The sequence below is a fragment of the Helianthus annuus genome, chromosome 10 (assembly GCF_002127325.2).
Source record: "Helianthus annuus cultivar XRQ/B chromosome 10, HanXRQr2.0-SUNRISE, whole genome shotgun sequence".
In the NCBI taxonomy this organism is placed as follows: domain Eukaryota; kingdom Viridiplantae; phylum Streptophyta; class Magnoliopsida; order Asterales; family Asteraceae; genus Helianthus; species Helianthus annuus.
Window position 1 is genome coordinate 65,559,002 of NC_035442.2, and position 24,630 is coordinate 65,583,631.

Sequence of the window (24,630 nt, forward strand, 5' to 3'; positions counted from 1 at the left end):
ATACGCAGGATAAACGGCTAAGGGTATAGGAGCCGGAATCTCTACTAATGGTAGGTACTCAATGGGAGGGCCATCTGCAGGCTCATCAGCACCCTCAGGTAGTGCAAAGGGCTGAAAATCGTCCTCGTCAGTGCTGGTGTAGTCAGAAGTGTGCACCTCGTGCTCTGAGGATGGGAGGTCATCAGATATTACAGGTATAGGTCCGGTGGTGTCCGAATCGCATACGCATAAACATGTCGCATGGCACAGGCGATTCATGATGTCAGTAACATAAACACAATTATGCACAAATAATCAGTCATACAATCAAGTAATCACATAAGTCACCGAGTAAGAAATCACATAATCCTCCTAGTCCCACTAGCCTCCCAGTCTCCTAGACTGACATTCCTAGTCCCACTAGCCAAATTCCTCCCAGTCTCTAAGACTGCTCTATCATCCACCTCGACCTCCTAGATCGAGCCTCGGCCTCCATGACCGAGCCTCAGCCTTCATGACTGAGCCTACTCTTCCTAGTCTCACTAGCCATCTACCTCGATCTCTAAGATCGAGCCTCGACCTCCTAGACCGAGCCTCAGCCTCCAAGACTGAGCCTAACATAATAAACATCTACCTCGATCTCTAAGATCGAGCCTCGGCCTCCAAGACCAAGCCTCAGCCTCCAAGACTGAGCCTAAATAATAAAATGTGCTCAACATTTGTTTATAAAAAGGTTTTGGATCTGGACTTAAGTGGTATGCAGTAAAAATGTTTTCGTGAGAGCCCTAGTGATCATAGTCTAGACTCGAGAAAGAATCCTAGTTCGCTATGATCAGAGCTCTGATACCAAGCTGTCACACCCTGGCTTTGCGGAAGCGTGGTTAATTTGGTGTGACTTCTTAATACCATAGCTTAATCATAACAAAGCTATATGAATTAAAAACATGCAAGGTCATCCATTAAGTTTTAAAAACCAAATACAATACCATTGTCTTTAACGGGAAAATACCCTAGCAACCATAACATTGTTCAATCCAACAAACAAAACATAAACACGGTTTAAGGACTGTGACTTGTCCAGGAAAGAGTCACATTCCCTAAACCCCGGATGACCTCGGAAACTAGTGCAGCGGGAAAACGTGCCATACCGTGCCAGATCTTTTAATTCCCTGAAATACATGTAAGTTGAAAAATCAACAATAATGTTGAGCGAGTTCATGCGAAAGTGAGTAAATAAACCTTTATATTTATCAAAATCCTGGTATGTAGCAAATAAGAAAAAAGAGATCACCAATGGTTTGCAAGGCCATTGATACGTGTGAAGTGCAAGTAGGAAGACTCAACCCTTGCGATTTTGCGTCGGGGCACAAAGTCACCCCGAGGTCCGTTATGCTGGACCTGGGGTTGGGCTCGCTACACCCAAATAGATCTACCGCTTACGTCCCTCGATCCTACAATGAGGATTAATGGCCTCCAGTTCCCGCCTACCCACTCACATGATCTAAGTAGTAACCCTCCTTACGCTAACCATACCATGTAAAAGTACTCATAATCATAGTAACATGTATTTCACCCCCGCAGTTTAGAAAACTGAAAACAGTTAAGAGAAAAGGGGGACATGAACTCACAGTCGGTGCCTCTACCAAGTACTCCAAATCGGGCAGCTGTGCAACGACCTACATGTGCTAAGTCTATTAGACGGCCGTGCCTTAGCTTTATAGTTTAAGTTTTTGGGAAATAGTTAGACAACTATTCCGTGTTTACTTTTCGTATATACTTGGTAGTTAATCTCCTTCCCAAGGATGGGGGATTTAATACATGTGCGTTCAAATTATATCATTAAGTCTCACTTAATATATAATTATTTCTAATTCCAAAATATAAATATTTTTCTCAAAAATATTACATTTTCATTCCACGAAATTTTCCCCAAAAATAATACGTTGACAAAGTACGCGTTCATAAATATTTCCGTATAATGCGTAAGTTACGTTTTATCATTCGAGTGGTAATAAATATTACCAGTGTAACTTATATAGTTTTCGTAGAGGCGTTCGTATTATTTTGGATCTGTTAACGTTCGAAAATATTATTTTTACTCTAAAAATAATATTTATGTATTTTTCACAAAATAATCATAAACAGTGTGGTGAAAATATATTTACTAAACATATATATTTATCACGTTTAGTTTTTGTGAAAATCCCATCTCCGATATTTTGTAAATAAAGTCATGGCGAAATTTATATTTCGAAAACCTGTCAAAAATAATTCTAACACTTGTAGTGTAAATAATTTTAAGTGTTAGGTTTTTAGAAAATTTCGCCAGAGTTTCCTCTGTAACTGGAGGTGGCCACGCTTTCAAGCGTATCATTTTCTTTTACTAAATCAATTTCAACAACTTCTTTATTCAATCAAACAATTTCCGACACATCAAACTAGTCGACAAGTATGTAAATCGCATAAGTACATGAACTTGTAGTTTTTCCGAAACTATAGTGTAAACCCCATTATATTTTGTGGATCTTTATATAAAGTAATCCGATCTCGTAAAAACCTCGTTTTTAGAGTAAATCCATCTTTACAACTTCTCGTCATCTTTTACAAAGTTTGTTATTTTGTCGAAACTTTTCATTTCACAAGTGTTTACACACTTGTGGGTTATAAAAATCATACTTGTTAATGTAAGATCTATTTTTAGAAAACATGATTTTCTTTGACGCTTGGTCCTTTGAAAATACCACTTGCAGATACGTAGATCTGCTAGTTTTAAACACTATTTTTACAAGTAAAACATTTTTACACAAGTTCATGTTTCGCGTGTGGTAGAGTTTCACCTTTTAACCCTTGTACCATTCAAAACAAGCTTATGTCAAGATCCATGACCTTAACCAAACCGGGTTAAATGATGATCCGAGCTACCACAACATAGATCGGGTCTAGATAACCACACAAAATCAATACTACAACATTTACACAACTAGTGATCTTTTAACCAACAATACTCATGTTTTTAGTAGACTTTTGTGCTTCAAATTGCAAGTTTCCGAATTTTAACTGTTATATAACATATTAACCACTTTAGAATAGTTCGAGAGAGTGTTTTAAGCATTATACCTCTAGCTCGAGGCTAGGGAAGAATCTATGCGAAAAATGCGTGGATAAAAGCTAGGTAGAGGGGTCCTTCGTCTTCCGTTTGCTCCAAGACTCCTTATATGCGACCCTTAACACTTGTAGATGATTGGAATGTGATGATCAAGATCGAAAATGGATGGATGGGGGTGAGGGGGGTTCGGCCGAGAATATAGGGAGCAAGAGAGGGAGTAATTTTTGTGTGTTGTGTGGAGTGAATAATCTCTAGTGCCATCCATCATACTTATAGACAATTTAGAAGTTTTAATCCAATGGATTATATGTTATTTAGATATGGGACAAGAGGCAATATTTTAATAAAAAAAAATGGTACAAGACTTGTTACATGGGGACCGAACTCGGCCCAAGGGGGGGGGGTACTAGTTCGATTCCAATTAGATTAGTTGGTGTTTAGTTAGGTTAACTAAGTTAGATTTAGGGATTAACTTGGTTAGTAGAGTGTTGTGCTCTAATGCGGGTGCTAGGGTATTCAGGGACCCTAACTGGCTCAGAAAAAGATAAATAATGTTAGTGTCTATATTTTCATGTTCCGGGTATAGTCCGGTTGTTTTGTTGGATAGTAATCCGTTAATGTGCTTAACAAAACTTTTAAGTGTCGTAAATACCATTTTTAGTGACACAACTTATTCCTGACACTTTGGAAAGTGTCTAGTAATATTTTTCTCATGTTTTGGCACTTTATTAGCTAGCCAGAAGCTGAAATGTTAATTAAAGTGCTGTGTTTTGTGCTCAGTGTATGTTTTAGGCACATCCAGTCATCGTAACTTATTCCTAGAGACGCAGTTCTACAACCCTTGTATCCCTACACTCACTATGGGTGTAGTAAAATAATTCTGGCTCATACAGGCCTTAGAGGCAGTATTTGCCTGATGCTGGCTTTGTCAGCATGTTCAATAGGTTATCCGTTCATGGTGCTACTGTGCTTTTGTGCATCATGTTTGTCACTAGGGTTCAGTATGAAAATAATGTAGTGACGGAAATCAAAGTATGATGCAGATATGTACAAGTATCAACAGTCAAGTAGCAGTTCATTCACAATTTCAGTTAAGCACAGTAATTAGGCAGCAATTAATTATTAATTAAATCGTACGGATACCTGGTTTTGTGAGGGTTGTCACAATACATACAGAAATACATGATTTATACAAGAATACATGATTTATACAAGATACATACCATGTTTTCATACCAAGTTTCCATATAATTTGACAAGAAAATGATTTTAAATTCGTTTTCTCAACCATACTTCAAAGACCGGTTATTCAAAAAGGACTTATTTCAAATCTTTTACAAACAAACTATGAACTCGCTCAACTTTGTTGATTTTTCGCATGTTTCTTTCTCAGGTTGCATTTCTAAGGCAAGGCACGGTTGGAATAGGAGAACTATTGGAGACACGAGTACTTAGTGGCGTTCAATTTCTAAAACACTTAGATTATTTGCTTCCGCTGTGCAATGAAGATACCAGTCCAGTCACGCCAATGCTCTGATAATTTCGGGGTGTGACAGATTGGTATCAGAGCTATAGGTTATAGCGAATAAGGTTTTCTGTAGAGATACCTAGGCTCTAACCTCACTATCCTCTGGGAACTTAGAATATTAAAACCTGAATGCATACAGAATGCCTAGTACTCGAATATGGTTTCCAACCGTTGCCGAAAAACAAACAGTCAAAATTCTGTTTTCAAACATACGCTATTGTGGTGTTTTAAACATGGTACACAAAAACAGTCGCATACAGTACACAAAACTCTGAGAGTTTAGGAAACATGCATTTAAGACCTTCAGAAACTTGTGTTGAAGTTCATTAAAGGTCATCACGTAGGAACCGCGAATATAAACTCGGGCACACACTATTATCCATATTGTCTATGATATTTTAACTTCCCGAGCAGGTAGCCTACGCAGAACGAAACGCTAGTGCACAGGTATACGTGAAACTTAAGCTATACATCAACGAAGGTTGAAGTACGTCACATACAACTTTCGAGGAAGCGGCAGTTTGGCACGCGGTCCTGCAAACAACACGAGTCATGCTAAGAAGCAGACGTATGTCTCCGCATCCCCCCTATCTTATTAATGATGAGTACGCTATGTTCGACATCCGATGGTAATGTCACCTAACAACTGGTCGTCACATGAAACCCCAGGTAAAGTCCTTAAATTTCTTTATTGAAATTCCGACTTTTGCATCTAGTGAGTAGATTTTCGCATCTCTACTCCTTTACATGGTCATTGTATCACGATCATTTCTTTCATTATAGCGAATCCTCATTGCTTCATTTCTTCAAAACTTATGTGTTACGCATGCATCGTTTGTTGCGCTTGTGGTTTCGTTTCGAATGAGCGTTTCATTAAAGTTCAAATATTATTTCGCTAAATCTAATTATTGATTTGTGATTCGAATGACCCACGTTATTGTAATTGTTGGCTCCTTTGTAATCAAGTCAACACATTTTCTTGAAATCCCTTTCTTTTCAAGTTACATACATGGTTTTCATTGTGACCATGTCGAAAGTTTTCTTGTCGATACATGCAATTATTGTCGGCTTGCGCCGAAATCGAATTCAATTGTTTGAACTTGTTCATTTCACATATTCAATTCAAGACACCATATGATGTATTGAAAACATCATATTCGAATTCGTTTTAACAAGCGTTTCATTGTTCTGAGTCGTAGTAGATTTGTTTGGTCTACGACTCCATTAAGTCGTTTGTTGATTTCGACACCTTGTGGTGAGATTTTCACTAAATTGAAGCTCGCGCTAATCTCATGCATGGATTTAATTGTCTGTTTATTGATTTAGATTAAATCCGCTTCGATTTATTATCGCGCTTTCATTTGACTTCAAACACAGGTGATACTTGTTTGATCACCACTATTATTGAATTATTTTTTATCACTACGACACCTTGTGGCATCGGTAGGACTTGCAGCTTGGGCTGATCATGATCAAGCGTTTCATGCAAAACTATTTCGTTTGGGCTTGTTGATTCTAAGCTTCTCCCAGCGAATGTTATTGTTTCTAACATTCATTTGCATATTATAAACATCTATTTGGAATTCCATTGGTCGAAATTCCTCTTTTATTGGACCCCTGTTAACTTGGTCACACAAGTGACTGTATCAGTATGCCTGGTTTCCTTTGACATTATTCGTAATTACTTACATATAATGTAACTCTAAGGAGTTGACGTAGTCTAAATTTCGAGGACGAAATTTTATTAACAGGGGGCGAATGTGACAACCGGTAATTTACGCCCTTAATTACGTGATTAACAGGTGATTAACACGACGATAAATAGTGTTTACGGCGCTAATTAACTTAACCAGACCCTTGGAGTGCCCAGGAACGTTTATTCGAATATACAGTGCGCGTGTGGTGATTTACAGGAAATCTGCTGAATGTTACGCAACAACGAACTGATACCGTACGAAATACTGACGACACCGACAAATATGGATGTTACACGAACATTTTATGCTTATGGAGTTTGGGTTGCGATACCGTGTCTCGTAGGAATTACGGGTCATTTACACACGAGATGGGCTTGTGGGCCCTGGGCCCAAGCCCAAAACCCACAAGCCTAAACCTACATATAATATATTAGATCTCTCACTTGAAGATCTATACAAAATCCATACATAATCTGTACATGATCTTGCCAAAATCTTATAAAATAACTATAACTAGAATTATCACCCGCCGCAATGCGGCGGTGATTCTTTAGTTATATATTGTATTAGTGAAATACAAATGTTTCTTACATGACCACGAGCCTGTGTGTAAAACATAGAAAAGAATAACTAAGTCGATTTCTGACCCGAGCGTTGCGACAAGCCTATCAAACGGGAAAAATAGACGCGCTGCGATGAGCCTGTCAAACGGGAAAAGTAGATGAAAAAAACATTGAACCCCACACGCACATTGCGACGTGTTAATTCGGAAAATTTAGAACGAAACATTAAACAGAAAATTTAAGAAAGATGAAAAGTCTAAGGGACCAAAATTGAAAGTAAAAAAGTATTGGGGTTAAATTGTAGAAGATGAAAAACTTTGTGTTAAAAGAAAAAAAATCAAAGGGGTTACTTGCAAAAGATGGAAACTTTAGAATTAAAAGTGAAATATCAAATTAATCAAAGGGTTAAATTACTTAAGATTGAAACTTTAAACCTAATTTGTCAAATATGTAAACTTTAGAGTTAGAAATGAAAATTTCAAAATTATTTTTGAAAAACTCCCAAAGCAACATGTACAACACATATATGCATAACAAACTTGCTAATTTATAGTATTTAAATTAAATTAAATTAAATACCTTTATAAAATCTATGAAAGATTGCAAATCTTTACAAAAATCTATAGAAAAGATTTTCAAAATATCATCAACATGCCTATAAAATACCCTAACTTCCTTGTCTACACCCACAAATATTCTTACTCAACAATCCATCTTCTCTAATTACATCCTTACAAAAGAGAGCTTTCACTCACACAACACACACACATAAAAACAACAAGTCCCTCATTTCTCTCGATCATCTTTACAAACAACAACACATACCCAAACACCCTCTCCCCTCTTGTCTGCTTGGTCCAACAGTCGGAGTGGAATTCCAGCCGGTCGGTGCCGTTTTTCCGACGCCTATGACACGACCACCCTCCTCCCTCTTCAACTCTACCCACCCCCCCTCTCTGATGAACTCCAGCACGACACAACGAAGTCCGCGGCGGCCGGAGGTGATGGCTGCGGCTGCGATACACAGAGGGAACAGAGAAAGAGAGAGACTGAGACAAGGAGAGAGAGAAACGGAGACGGAGCAGTGCCGCCGCTCACGGCGGCGGCAGTGGAAGAATTCGGCGGAGCCGGTGTCGTTTTTCTGAGCGGCGATAGTTTCTGCCGACGTGTATTTTCCGGCGATGGTGGTATCCCCGGTAAGCCCTCTCATCTCATGTTTTGGTTATTTATTCTTTTCTTTGATTTCACCGGCCGATGTGTCTGTTCAGGCGAGGTGTGGTTGTTCCGGTGGTAACCGACGATGGTGATGAGGATAGCCAACAACAGGCTCGGGATTGTGGTTGGTTCGGTCAACTTTGGTCAAGATTTGGTTCAAGCTTTTCGGTTCAATGGGATCTAACAGTGTTAGGTTCGGGTCTTTTCGGGTCAATAGTCGAAAACTAGTCAACAGATGGGTTCGGGTCAGCGATCAGGTCAACGGTTCGGGTGGGATCGGTTAACCCGAGTCGACTCGGTCAAACTCGGGTCAACTCAGTTGACTCAGTCAACTCAGTCAAACGTCACGCCACGAAGACTTGGTAAAGAATTTAGGACGCGACACATTAATTTCGTTAACTATTCCTTATTTTAATATTATGTGATATCGAGCTCGAACCGACATGATTATAGTTTACGTTTTTATGAAATATTGGCGAATTTGATATATTGTTTGATTATTGTTGAATTTTTAAAAATATAACGACAACTTGTGTTGTCGGGGCCGTCCAAAAACAGAGGAAAGTCTGCCCATTTTTCGAGAAAATCCGTAAAATAAAACGAGTTTTATTATAAAACAAAAATGTGTTTTTATTAAAACGACAATTATTGATATAAAACGAGATACAAATATAAAGTTTCTTTCGACAACAACTTACAACTTACGAAAACAACGATACGGAAAATATTTCGGCAACAAATAAATATATTTATTATATTTATTTCGAACGATAAACTCGAATCTTCTTGTAGATAAATATAGTTTATTTCGAACATTAAACGACTCGTATCCTTTTATAAAATAAATATAGTTTATATATTTATTTCAAACGTCAAACAAAAACAACGATTCTTTTATAAAATAGATATAACTTATCTATTTATGTCAAACATCGTACAACGTGAATTCGTTTTTACAAAATAAATATAGTTTTTATATTTATTTCAAATATCGTACCACACGAATTCCTTTATAAAAATAAATATAGTTTTATATTTATTTCAAACTTCAAGCAACTCGATGATACTTTTGTAAAATAAATATATCTTTTATATTTATTTCAAACGCCTAAACGACATATACATATGTTTTGGCAAATATATACAAAACGCAATATATATAATACAAGTTTATTATATATTACTTTCGTACGAATATTCCTATATACACAAACGACTTCTCGGGGCGACAAAGTTTAACTTCATCGTTTTCATTAAGTTAACAACATACCGTCAAATTTTTCGATTAACGATTCGGTAGAGCTCAGTAACACGTAGTGTAGTTACCGCAATTGCTTAGAAACTTATAAGATATTCCGTGTTAGGAATATTGTAGAACGCACGCTAGCAAGTCAAGTCTTGGAAACGGCATCACGAAGTCGTAAACTAGCTAGCCTTGCGCAGGAATATTCAGGTGAGTTCATAACCCCACCTTTTTACGGTTTTACATTTTTCTAAATGTTTTCGGGGTGGAAAGACATGCACTTTTTGCAAAGCATACAAGAATTACATATTTCTAAACCATTTTACAAGCAAGTTTTAACTGACACAAATGGTTTACGAAAAGCCTATGTTTTATACCGGTTTTTCAAACAAGCGTATTTTTCGAAATATGCATACACACAAATTCTAGTATGACACCTGGGTCACTGCGACCATCAAACAAATCCCAAACCAATAAAATATTGTATTTCGTACTTGGGATTTGTACAAATATGTGTATCATTTGCACATATCAATTCTTGTTCGATTTTGGGCTCTAAATCGCTTTCTGGAAGGTCATACGCGCACTGATGCGTAAATATAACCAGTTTAATGCAACGGACACTCCGGAATAGTGAAAAAGACTTAACATACCTTAAATAACCTTTACATAACTTAGAAATAAGTTTTGAAGGCTTTGGTATGTCAAAAACAAGTTAATTCGCCTACAGGGACTAAATTTGACAAACTGCGAAAGTATGCCAATTTGAACTGTAACAGACATTCTGGAACATGACCATAAGTTAAACATACCATAAATATCCTTTACATAGCTTAGAAATAGGCTTTGAGGGGTTCGGTGTGCTAAAATAAACTTTTGGGTCATTCAGGGACTAAAAGCGTCAAAAAGTGCACAAGTTTGCACTTTCGCGCATAACTTACGTTCTGAATACATCCGGACATCCAAAATTTATGTAGGCACTAAAATATTTTATTTTAGTGTTTGGAATAAGAAAAATCCATTCGTCACGCCATTTGGATCGTTTTTCGCGCTTATGCGCATTCCGTCGTAATTAACCGAACATCGCGATCGTACGGCCAAATGAACCGACATCTGAGATGTTTTCAAGCATATTTCATGTTCCCAATGTCTTAACATCATTTTGGAGCTTGAAATTGGGTTTGACGGGTGTTAGAAGTGCCGTTACGCAACGAAACAAGGTGCAGGGACTGAAACTGTAATTCTGCCAAAGTTAATGGCTTACGGACCGTAAGCCATGACCCTTACAGTCCGTAAGGGGTCCCCAGAACAGCAGATCAGTTTAAACAACTGTTTCCTCTTCAGGATAATGAGGGGCCAATTTGCACTTGCCTCTTCAGGATAATGAGGGGCCAATTTGCACTTGCCTCTTCAGGATAATGAGGGGCCAATTTGCACTTGCCTCTTCAGGATAATGAGGGGCCAATTTGCGCTTGCCTCTTCAGAATAATGAGGGGCCAATTTGCACTTGCCTCTTCAGGATAATGAGGGGCCAATTTGCACTTGCCTCTTCAGGATAATGAGGGGCCAATTTACACTTGCCCTTTCATGCTCATGAGGGGCCATTTTGATGTTACCATAAGGTTTCAACAAGTGAATGGACAAGATCAACGCACGATATTCAAGAAACGATCCTAACGGTGGTCCATTTCCTATAAATACCCACCATCTATTTCATTCTTCCTCACAAAATCTGATCTAAAGAGCTCTAAGTTGATGCCCTTGCTTCATACCTTGCGGGGACCCGTTGTAAGTGTTCCTTCGTTCTTTTATCGCTTTTCGTGTCTGAAAGTCAAACTATGTTTAACTTTCTGCATTGACCAGTTTATGGTCAACACGAAGTTCGTTCGAACTTCATAACGTGAGCGTGATCACGATGGTTATAGTCCCTAGTGACTATACCTACTGATTACCACGTTATCTAGGCTCAGTGACGAACCGTAGTTTCGGCCAAAATACGTATTCTTGCGTATTTTGTAACCAAACTACAATTGGGTGTCAAAACCGTTTGTTTTGATACCAAACTTGTTTTCTAAACTTAGTTAAGCATGTTTTAACATGCTTAGCTCGTCACTTTTAGTTTAGTGCTTATATAGGGTCGTACGATAAGCGATCTAAACAATCGCTTATACTTTCGAACCCGAGTCGTTTGGTCGATCATTAGGATCCGACCAAACACATTAGGTGACCATAGTTGTATAAGGAATAACCTTCCGAGGTTATACCTTATGGGCACATCGTTTAAGTAGTTGTATGATAGGTAGTTTATATGCCTTAGGTAAATTACCAAAATGCCCTTTTTACGCCAAAATTCATATTAAGCATATGTAACATAACTTTTGATATCTAAACTGATCCGGTAACAATATTAGACATGTTAAGGCACATTTTACTTATCATAGGACTAGTTAGGCGTTCCGAACGCGTTTTACGCGAACGACACGTTAAAGTAGCATAAGCTACCTAAACTGGTCGTAATGGGTCGTAAGCACTTAGGTTAGGTTTCATTTTAGTATGTGGGCTTTGTTAAACCATATTACATGAGTTCCCATACTCGTTTGGTTTACGAACCCTCATTCTATCCAATCCTCCGACTTAGGTCCGGTATATTAACATAGTTACCTATATTAGGTGTCGTTTGATATCCGTGATCTCTAGCACTGTTTGGTTGTTACTCAAGGACTACTAAGCAATCTCAAGTGAGTACATAGACCCCTCTTTTACTGTTTTCCAAACATTTTGGGGTGAAACACATGTGCCTACTTGTTACTTTTGTGCCTTTCATGCTTTCATATCATATGCTTGTTATGTTCAATAATACACTTATAGTACATGATTTCATTGTTTTTATGCTATGTATGCCCATTGTATGCATACTTAGTACATCATTTTACATTACATTTTATGCTATGTATACCCATTGTGTGCATACTTAGTACATCATTTTACATTACATTTTATGCTATGTATGCCCATTGTGTGCATATTTAGTACATCATTTTACATTACATTTTATGCTATGTATGCCCATTGTGTGCATACTTAGTACATTTATTCATCACATGCTTACATTTTGGTATGACATTTGGTTTGTTTAAATAAGACAATGTACATTCATTAACACCGATCATGCCGCTCGTTAGTAGGTAATGGTACCATAGGACTTGACAACTCCCGTTCCTGAACCCTAGGTTTGTTTGGGTGGAAGGAATGACCGAATTCGATATACATTTACACAAGATAGACCTTTAAATTCGTTTAGGGGTTTATCGCCACAGTCACAAGGCTTGGATGTATGCATTTTCACAATATCGCATAGATGTTTATATCAGTATATCATGCATTTGTTCCACAAAACATAACTTTGATTTAAACCCTATTTTACTTCAATACCTTGTTTTGTGCATTTTACGTATGGTTTAGTTTATATATTTCACTTACCATACATGATATTTTGGATACACATTACATGATTTACATTAGACATAAACATTTTGACATTCATATACACAATTCATGATTTACATTAGACATAAACATTTTGACATTGATATACACAACTCATGATTTACATTAGACATAGCTTTCACACAAAAATTTTGACATTTGATTATACATAAACATTTTACAATGGTGGTTTGGTTTGAGTAAGTGATTTAAGTAATGAGGCGTGTGTAATATGATACAAGCATGGTGGATACGCCGCTGGTACTTCTTATATATAAGTGCTTGTATGATATTACATATCGTAGCGTTATTTGAATCATTTCAATCTAGACATATAACATTTTTTACAAATAACATACTTTTCACAATACATTGTTTACAAACAACTTATCTAATACAAACTCATTTTACTTGGTTATTTACTTAACCATGTATTGTTCTTTTATACATATATATATCATTTGGTTTATTTATCACTTTTCAAATGATTTACAAGACAAAGCTAATTACAAGGTTCATGACTAAACATTTTCTTAAACATAAGTCATGAATCTTATTTTCACAAAACCTATGTATCTCACAGGCATTTTTTATGCTGACGTACCTATTTTCACATGTGTTTCAGGATATGATGCATAGGATTTATTAAGATACACTTAGGCGGACTTGGGCCTTAGTGACAATAAAAGATGCAAGACTAGTTATTTATGTTATATTTCTTTGAGTGTCAATACATTGTAACTCTTTTATTCAATTAAACAATATTTCAATTTCCATGTGTTATGAAACAATGATTCTGTTACAACACTCCCCGACGTTTCTGCCACGTTTTGTTGTTCCACGTGGTCGGGGTGTGACATCTAGCTTTCTAAACTACGGGAAAATACAAGTACAAAGAAATGATACAAGAATTGAGAAATGATACGTGAATTGAGGAATGATACGAGAAATCGTGTCACGAATAGGGTACCATAAGCACCATTAATCAACAAAAACAGTCAAAATTTTGTTTTCAAACATACGCTATTGTGGTGTTTTATACATGGTACACAAAAACAGTCGCATACAGTACACAAAACTCTGAGAGTTCAGGAAACATGCATTTAAGACCTTCAGAAACTTGTGTTGAAGTTCATTAAAGGTCATCACGTAGGAACCGCGAATATAAACTCGGGCACACACTATTATCCATATTGTCTATGATATTTTAACTTCCCGGGCAGGTAGCCTACGCAAAACGAAACGCTAGTGCACAGGTATACGTGAAACTTAAGCTATACATCAACGAAGGTTGAAGTACGTCGCATACGACTTTCGAGGAAGCGGCAGTCTGGCACGCGGTCCTGCAAACAACACGAGTTATGCTAAGAAGCAAATGTATGTCTCCGCATCCCCCTATCTTATTAATGATGAGTACGCTATGTTCGACATCCGATGGTAATGTCACCTAACAACTGGTCGTCACATGAAACCCCAGGTAAAGTCCTTAAATTTCTTTATTGAAATTCCGACTTTTGCATCTAGTGAGTAGATTTTCGCATCTCTACTCCTTTACATGGTCATTGTATCACGGTCATTTCTTTCATTATAGCGAATCCTCATTGCTTCATTTCTTGAAAACCTATGTGTTACGCATGCATCGTTTGTTGCGCATGTGGTTTCGTTTCGAATGAGCGTTTCATTAAAGTTCAAATATTATTTCGCTAAATCTAATTATTGATTTACGAAAAGCTTATGTTTTATACCGGTTTTTCAAACAAGCGTATTTTTCGAAATATGCATACACACGAATTCTAGTTTTCTAAACTACGAGAAAATACAAGTACAAAGAAATGATACAAGAATTGAGAAATGATACAAGAATTGAGGAATGATACGAGAAATCGTGTCACGAATAGGGTACCATAAGCACCATTAATCAACAATATACCTAGACCGCAGAACAAAAGGTTAGATCTAACGGGTGTCGGGCAGCCTCACTCTTGGTGAGAACGAGTACCAAGCAGTGCTTTTGTGTCTCAGAATATGCCAACTAGAAAATGCCTAAGGTTTGGTTGCTTCCTATGTCGTGTCACATGTTAATGGCCTTGCAACCCATTAACAACAAGATACATACAGAAATACATGATTTATACAAGAATACATGATTTATATAAGATACATACCATGTTTTCATACCAAGTTTCCATATAATTTGACAAGAAAATGATTTTAAATTCGTTTTCTCAACCATACTTCAATGTCACACCCCGATTTCCACACGTTTCACCGGTGGGCCCGGTGGGGGATTTCCGTGACGTAGTTGGTAACATTACAGTCAAACAACACAATATTCAAATGCACAACGGAAGCAAAAGATATATATATTTCAACCGAATATTATTGTAATATCATGTATTACAAACAGTTGAAAATAATCCACAGGGGGATCAAAAATAAATAGGAAATATTGTTCAAAAGTTGACATCCAAGCTTGCGAGACTTATTGTGGACGCTAGGAGAAAGCCAGCCTAGTTCGCATAGTACCTGCACTTAACCTTTTTGGGAAAATACGTCAGTATACACTAGTAAATACATTCAACCGACACTTTTGAAAAAGGTTTAATAAAATTGATTTGAATGCACGTGGCACAAACTTTTTCTAACTTGGGATAATTATTTTAATATAATATTATAAACGAATTATATGTTTCTTATGCGTTCAGTAGCCCGTTCCGTAGTCCGGGTTAAAGATCAATAGACACACCACATTATTTATTCATTCATTTATGCACAGACGGGTGTACGCCTACACCCCGTGCTCAAGTCGTGGCCATCTCGTAAGATGATGCCAAGGATATCCGGGACATGGTCATTAACCCCCCAAAAAGCTCCAGAAAAGCTCCACAATGCAGAAATGAGATGTGAACTAAATGTTGCAACTCTAAGGCTTTATATAGTGATCTTTGGTGCATAAGATCATGATAACTAAGTCTACTATGGATCCCAGATCATTTACAAGTGCCCCTAAGGCCTAGGAACAGTTTAGGGGTCGCCTATGCTGAGAATAATGGTTCTAAGTCGGTTAAAACACCAAACAGTGCTGCTGCCAACGTTTTCTGCATCTGGGCGTTTCACGCGGCCCGCGTAAGATCTTAACAAGGCTTTCGCGGCCCGCCTGAATCTCTCTGACAGAAACAAATCATTCTACTACCGACGCGGCCCGCGTAAGCCCTTGTTAAATCTTACACGGCCCGCCTGAGACCTGCTGTAAGATTTTTCAAATCTTTTACATTATTGCAGTTGGCTCTTGGCTCTTCGGAGGGGTAACTTTGCATTATGAACCCTTTTTATTTACGTACAAGGGCCTCGAGACTTTTACCCATCTTGTTAAGTCCTCAGTTACTTTGTTACTACCCGAAAAGTCATAACTTTCAATGTTGACGCCTTCAACCCCTCATGTACGAATTCGGTCATAACTTTCTCATTTTATAACGAAACTCTATGAAATTTATATCGTGCATTCTCGTGAGCATAATTTACCGTTACAAAGCTTCGGGTTTGCTAAAAGGTCTCTCAGAGGTATAACTTAAACATGTTGACACATTTAACCCTTATAGTTTGTAATCTCTCGCTTTCTTTCACTTTTAGTTCCGTATGATCCATGATTCATTCGTTTAAAGGTACGAGCATCATGTAGGGTTACTGTAAAGTATATTTATCCCTTGTTGACATTTTGAACCCGTGAATTCACATACTTTCTATGTGTGTCAACTTTAGTCCCTCTAGAGTATTCACTAACACGTTCAAGCTTATGACACGTGTCAATACATTATAGGACGTGAATTTTCGAGGTGTTACATCCTCACCCCCTTAAAAGAAATCTCGACCTCAAGATTTACTGAAACAAATGAGGGTATTTTTCTTTCATCGTGGACTCTACCTCCCACGTGTACTCGGGACCTCTTCGGGCATCCCATTTTACCTTTACAATCGGTATATACTTCCTTCGAAGCTTCTTAACCTGTCGATCCTCGATCGACATAGTTTTTTCAACAAACTTTAAGCTCTCATCTATGTGTACATCTGTATGCGGTATGACTAGTGATTCATCAGCGAAACACTTCTTCAAGTTGCAGATGTGGAAAACATTGTGAATACCACTGAGCTCTTCCGGTAAGTTTAACTTATGGGCAACCGATCCGACACGTTCGATGATCTCGAATGGTCCAATGTATCTCGGGCTTAACTTGCCTTTCTTACCAAATCGCATCACTCCCTTCCAGGGTGATACTTTAAGCAGTACCTTGTCACCTACCTCGAAGTTAAAAGGTTTACGTTTCAAATCTGCGTAGCTTTTCTGCCTATCCCTGGCAGCTTTCAGACGGTCACGAATCTGGACAATCTTGTCCGTTGTTTCAAAGATTATTTCAGGTCCTGTCAGTTGGACATCTCCAACTTCCGCCCAACAAACGGGCGTTCTGCATTTCCTACCATACAAGGCCTCAAAAGGCGTAGCCTTAATGCTGGTATGATAGCTATTGTTGTACGAGAACTCGATTAATGGTAGGTGGTTATCCCAACTACCACCTAAATCAATCACACATGCACGAAGCATGTCCTCCAAAGTTTGGATTGTACGCTCACTCTGTCCGTCCGTCTGAGGATGGTAAGCCGTACTGAAATTTAAGCGCGTGCCCAAAGATTGTTGGAAACTTTTCCAAAAATGTGACGTGTATCTGGTATCTCTGTCAGAGATAATAGACACCGGCACGCCATGTAGAGGTACAATCTTATCTACGTACAATTGGGCTAGCATGTCGGAGCTATAAGTCTCCTTAATGGGTAGGAAATGTGCTGACTTAGTCAGTCTATCAACTATAACCCATATCGTATTATTTCCTTTCCTTGTCTTCGGCAACTTGGTGATGAAATCCATCGTCACCATCTCCCACTTCCACGTGGGAAGTTCAGGCTGTTGCAGCAAACCTGACGGCTTCTGGTGTTCAGCTTTTACTTGCGCACATGTCAAACACTTGGCTACATAGGTAGCTATAGACTTCTTCAGGCCTATCCACCAAAAGTTTGCCTTCAAATCCTGGTACATCTTGTCAGCTCCAGGATGAATGGAGTATTTGGAACTGTGGGCTTCCTGGAGGATAACATCTCGTAGTCCTCCATAAACTGGAACCCATATTCGTCCATTTAACCTTAAAATTCCGTCCTTTCCATAGGATAACTGTTCTTCAGTTACTCCTAGCTTTTCATTAGGATAGTTAGCTTCTAGCACAGCTTCCTTCTGTGCAGCTAACAACCTTTCATTCAAGCTATTCTTTATCTCAATGCTCTTGGCATTGATTCTAATAGGCTTCACCCTTTCCTTTCGACTCAAGGCATCGGCGACTACATTCGCCTTACCAGGATGGTACCTTATCTCACAATCATAATCATTCAGAGTTTCCATCCATCGTCGCTGCCTCATGTTTAAATCCTTCTGGTTGAACAGATGCTGGAGGCTCTTGTGATCAGAATAGATCACAAACTTGATACCATATAAGTAGTGCCTCCATAGCTTCAGTGCGAATACAACGGCACCCAACTCCAAGTCATGGGTGGTGTAATTCTTTTCATGCACCTTTAATTAACGTGAAGCATAGGCAATAACCTTGCCTTTCTGTATAAGCACACACCCCATCCCGGTGTGTGATGCATCACAGTATACCACAAATTCTTCTATTCCTTCAGGAAATGTCAACACAGGTGCATTGCTTAGCTTCTGCTTAAGGATATCAAAAGCTTCTTGCTGCTTAGGGCCCCAGTTAAACTTAATATTCTTTCTAGTTAAAGAAGTTAGGGGTGCAGCAATTCTTGAAAAATTTTCAATAAAACGCCTGTAATAACCTGCCAATCCCAAGAAGCTGCGAATTTCTGTGGGCGTCTTCGGCTCTTGCCAATTCATGACAGCTTCCACCTTAGCGGGATCCACTTGAATACCATGCTCACTAACCATATGTCCAAGGAATTGGACTTCTCGAAGCCAGAATTCACATTTAGAGAATTTGGCGTAAAGTTTCTCCTGTTGAAGAAGTGAAAGAATACAGCGAAGATGCTTCTCATGATCAGCTTGGTTCTTTGAATAAATCAGAATGTCGTCAATGAAGACGATAACAAATTTGTCCAAGTATGGTTTGCAGACACGGTTCATGAGATCCATGAACGCCGCTGGTGCATTAGTGAGCCCAAAAGGCATCACTAGGAACTCGTAATGACCGTAACGAGTCCTAAATGCAGTCTTGTGTACGTCTTCATCTCTAACCATCAGTTGGTGATAACCTGACCTCAGATCGATCTTAGAGAAATAGCTTGCCCCTTGAAGTTGATCGAACAGATTGTCGATCCTGGGTAATGGATACCTATTCTTAATAGTGACCTTGTTAAGCTCACAGTAATCGATGCACAGACGCATCGATCCATCCTTCTTCTTGACAAATAAGATTGGTGCTCCCCAAGGAGACGAACTAGGTCTAATGAAACCTTTGGCTAGCAATTCATCCAGTTGTGTTCTTAATTCCTTCATCTCTGTTGGTGCCAATCTGTAGGGTGCTCTTGCAACAGGTGCTGCCCCAGGAATAATGTCAATCCTGAACTCCACCTGCCTATCTGGGGGTAAACCAGGTAGTTCTTCGGGAAAAACTTCAGGGTCTTCAGAAATGACGGGGATATCCTCAATCTTGGGTTTCGGCTCATCGATAGTTACTTGTACCATGTAGATGACACAACCCTTCTTCAAACACTGAGAAGCCTTGAGCATAGATACTTGCTCCGGCAGTCCATACCGGGTATCTCCCTGAATGGTAAGTGACTCACCAGACGGAGTCTTGATCATCACCTTCTTCTTATTATAGACAATCTGGGCCTGGTTATGAGATAACCAGTCCATACCCAAAACTATGTCGAAACCGGCTAACTTCAAAGGAAGTAGGGACAAGGGAAAAGAGTGGTTCTTAATGGATATGAAACATCCTTCTAATATGGTTGAGGCGGTTTCTAAGGTGCCATCTGCTAATTCCACCTCATACTTCACGCTTAAGGTTTTGACAAGTATATTCAGCAATTTGCAAAACTTATTATCTACAAATGATTTATCAGCTCCCGAATCAAATAGCACTCTCGCATAAACATCATTTATAAGAAAGGTACCTGTGATCACGTTATCGTCCTGCACAGCTTCCTTTGCATCCATTCTGAAGACCCTAGCATTGGTCTTCTTTCCTTCATTAGCTTTCTTTGCATACTTTGGGCAATTTGTCTTAATGTGCCCCTTCACGTTGCAACTGTAGCATGCCGCGTCCTTCAGTTTCTTGCACTCGAGGGTTTTATGTTCTGTGGACTTGCAAATCCCACAAGGCCTTGTATGAGATTGGGATCTCGAGTCAAGTCTGCACTTCCCAAAGTGATATTTCTGACAAGTCTTACATTTGGGCTTATCTCCAGACTGATGCCCATATTTCCTTGAACCAGATCCCTTCCTATGGTCATTGTTTCCTACGTGCTTCTTATTCGATCGACGCGAGTTGTCATCATCATCATGCTTCCTTTTCTCGGCATCCTTGTTCCTCAGCGATCTCTGCCTGACCGCATCCAGCGTGAGGGATAAGGATATATCAGCTACTGACCTGAATGTAGCTGGCCGAGAGGCTTTTACACTTGCCTTGATCTCCGGAGCTAAGCCCCCTATGAAACGAGCTATTCTTTCGGGTTCCGGGGTCACCAGATAAGGAACCAACCTTGACATTCTATTAAAGCTCGTAAGGTAAGCTTGGCAATCCAGATTCTTCATCACTAACGACAGAAAATCCGACTCAATCTTTTCCACCTCATGCTGAGGGCAGTAGTTCTCTCGGATGAGGGCAACAAATTGTTCCCATGACATACCGTACAGTGGATTCTTTCCAGTTGCCTGAATCAATGATCTCCACCAGGCTAAGGCTCACCTTTAAACGATTGAGACACAAATTTCACTACATCCTTGATGTGCGTGAAGTGTGTTATATTTTTAGGTATGTATTTTAAGCCCTTTTACACTTTTTAGCCAAGTTTTAAATTTATAAAACACGATATTTACTAACACTAAACACACATATGGGCAAGTGCACCCATCGTGGACGTAGTATAGTGTTGGTAAGATACCGAGGTCGTCCAAGGACACAAGAGCTTTTAGTACCGGTTTATCCTCAACGTCTAATCAAATCAAAATGTTAGAAAAAGATTTTTAAACTAAGAAAATAAAACTAACTAAAATGCTGAAAAATAAAATAAAAGTAAAAACAGATAGACAAGATGAATCACTTGGATCCGACTCGTGTGTTAGTATAACCTTTGATTATTTTTGCACTTTTGCACTTGTTTAAGAGATTATCTTAGTTATTGTAGTAGGCCCCTCTTTTGAAGGCGACGTTACCCTCAACCCAGTAGTTTGAGTCAGCAAGGATACAATCCTAAAGGGTCGGATTATTGAAAGATAATTAATTAAGTTATTAATGCAAATTATGGTAGGCCCCTCTTTTGGAGGTGACGTTACACTCGACTAAGTAGTCTGAGTCAGCAGGGATACAGTCCTAAATAGCCAGGTTATAGTATTAATAATAGTTAACTTATGAGGGGATCAAAGAGTTTGGACCCCCGCCATCCAATACCTTTGGGTATTGAAGGAGGTCCTACTAAATTTGACCCAGGTCCCTTGCAGGACCTCTAAACGCTGAACAAGTGCAAGACCCTTACCAAACCGTTCCCTTAACCCCCGGCCAGGTAGCCAACATACCTCCATATAGACCGTGGAGATATGAATGGTGAAAATCTTTTATTTTATATAGACAGTAAAATAATGCCAAGACACCACGGACAAACGATAAGGAAGAATCACCTTCAACATAAGAAACTAGTTATTAAAGTCATTAATACAAAACCAAATAAGAAGTGCAAAAGATTAAAAATAAAAAGTATTATACTAAACACTTGTCTTCACCAAGTGATGTAAGAGACTTAGGCAAACATGGCCTTGATTGTCAAGAACTCTTACGATCAATCTTGGATCCCGAGACGACTCACACACTCTATGATAGACAATGGATGATGGTGGTGGATGATGGTGTTGTGATGGTGGTGGGTGGTGGATGAAGTGTGAGAGAGGTGGTGTGCCAAGGGATGAGTTGAAATGTCTCCAAGCACTCCTATTTATAGGCTGGGCAGAAGCCTGGGCACGGCCCCGTGTCCACTGGGCACGGCCTCGTGCCCGTCTGACACTATCTCTCCTCATTAATTGTAATTCGCAATTACAATTAATGCGCCTGCAGTACTTTGGGCACGCCCCCGTGTTCACTGGGCACGGCCCCGTGGTGAGCAATAGAAGCTTCTACAGGTTTGTCTTTTCTGCTGCTTCTTGGGCACGGCCCCGTGCTCGCTGAGCACGGGGCGTGTTCAGCCTTCTGTCTTCTCTGTTTTGCTTGGGAGGATGCTGTCGAGGGGTCGGGCAGTCTACTTTTGTTCCCTTTCTTGTATTTATGTTAGATTTAGCTGTCTTTTTGCTTCTTTTGTTAATTTGAGCTCATTTAATCTTGAAAATACAAAAGGAAGACAAAAATGCCCTCTTTCCAACATTAGTACTTAAAAAGGGTTAGTTTTATGCCTCATTTGATGTAATTTATATGTTGCAATTTACACACATCAAATATCCCCACACTTGAATTTTTGCTTGTCCTCAAGCAAAACTCTTTAATATGTGGCTTACACTCCCAAATGGAATGGGTAGAAGAGAAGGTTTTGGGCTTGTCATAGAGTGTCGGGAATTTCCAAGATTGTTTAGGTTTTATTTTTACTTATTTACAATCCTATTCGTCATGATTTATTAAAAACTTTTCATAAGGTAAATTATTTATTAAGGCATAACATGCCTTTCTAAAATTCCATTTATATACAGGTTCACATACCTCACGGGGGAAATCACTCACACTCGGCCGAAGGTGTATTTTTAGTGAATCACTCGAGAGCGGCATGGAACTTATTCCTACCATAAGCTTGCCAAGTAATCAATCCTCCTCCTTTTTAACTTTACACCTTTGTAAATATCAAGAGGACTTTTTGGGTAAAGGGTTAGGCTTGGGCTAAAGGTGGGTAGTTGGGTTAGTGGTTAGTAGAAAACGCGAAAGGCGTAAGAAGCGTCGGTTTTCGTAAAACATTTTGTTTTTGTGACTTTCTATTTTTTTAATGAAGTATTTATTCAAACAAGCTTTTGTTTTAGGAGCTTTGTTTGTTTATTTCCAACTTCATATAAATTTTTTTTTCGATAGTCACACGAAAACCGAGCTTGTTACTAAAATAAAAGGTAAAAATAAAAAGGGTTTTTGGTGGGTAAAAAGGGTTTTGGGTTAAGAAATGAAAAGGTTTAGGCTCAAAGGGGTTAACTAGGGGGAATTTTTTTTTTTTTGGGTAGGTGAAAAGAAAAATAAAAATAATGGTGTTGAAAGAAAAAGGGTTAGTCCTAATGCCTCTATCATTTACTTACTTGGGTTTAAGTTGGTAAGGACCGGAAATGTATTGTCGTGGCAAGTTCTAGAGTCGTAAGAACCAAGCGGCTATTCACACAAGAAACGAAAAATGAGCATTTAGCGTAAAGATGTATATTTGTATGCTCAATAAAGGCTCAAAACTCACTTTTGTGGGAATGGGTTTTTATGTGATCAAGTATATATAATCAAATTTTAACTAAGCTTGTTATGCCGTTTCATAATTTTCTTATGTTGGTTCTTTTTATCACGACGCTATCGGTTGTAAACTTGTAAAAATATAACCTTGTTAGACTTAGAATTCCCAACTTAAACTTAGACAAGTAAAAAAAATGAAATTGCTTAGCGGTTCCAATAGAGTTTTGTGCAAGGCTTGTTATTAGGACTTGCAAAATTCAAGGTTTTAGCATCCCCCCCACACTTAAATTACACATTGTCCTCAATGTGTCCCAAAAATAATTTTTTTTAGGTTGATTGAATGTGTAAAATGGTGTTTAAAGCAAAATTCTATGTTACTGGCAGTCTGGACACGACCCCGTGTTTAACTGCCAGTAATGTGAACTTACAGAAGATGGACACGGGGGCGTGTTGGCTGGACACGACCCCGTGTCTGGCAAAAATCTGCAGAAAAATAAGCAAACAGCAGATCTAAGAGGTGGGCACGGGGGCGTGTCGGCTGGACACGTCCCCGTGTGGACTGTCTGCAAGGCTGAAAAAGATGTTTCTTCTTCCGGTTTTCTTGTCCTCGCTTTGTTAGTGCTAATGATTAGCACTCTAAGCACCAATTGTACCTGTTTTATCACTAAATACCACACCAAGCAATACCAAACGTCCTAAATTACCGTAGTTAATCATCCAAACCATAAAGTAAAAGAAACATAAAGCAGAAAGTAAAAAGAAGTTAAGGAAAGTAAATTGTCTAACACTCGGCACGTAGGCCGGAAATTGTTTTGATAGATAAAAGGGGACCTTAACCTGTGGGCTCGCCATCAACCCGCTCCTGCTCCTTCTTCAACCTTCTAGTCCATATCCTCATCGCTGTCATCACCTCCGTCCCCATGACCCGCCATATACTCCCGGATGTTTCCAATGCCGTCTTGTATATCGGTGATGCTTCGCTTAATAGCCCCGACCCGGTGATATGTATTGTTGGCAAGGTTGTAGGTGTTCCTGGTGCACATGAGGTTTTCCTGCAAAAGATCATGTAAACTTTGAAGGTTAGGAAAACTGCCTCCTTGGGAGGAGGATTGGCACGGATCACCATGGGGTTGA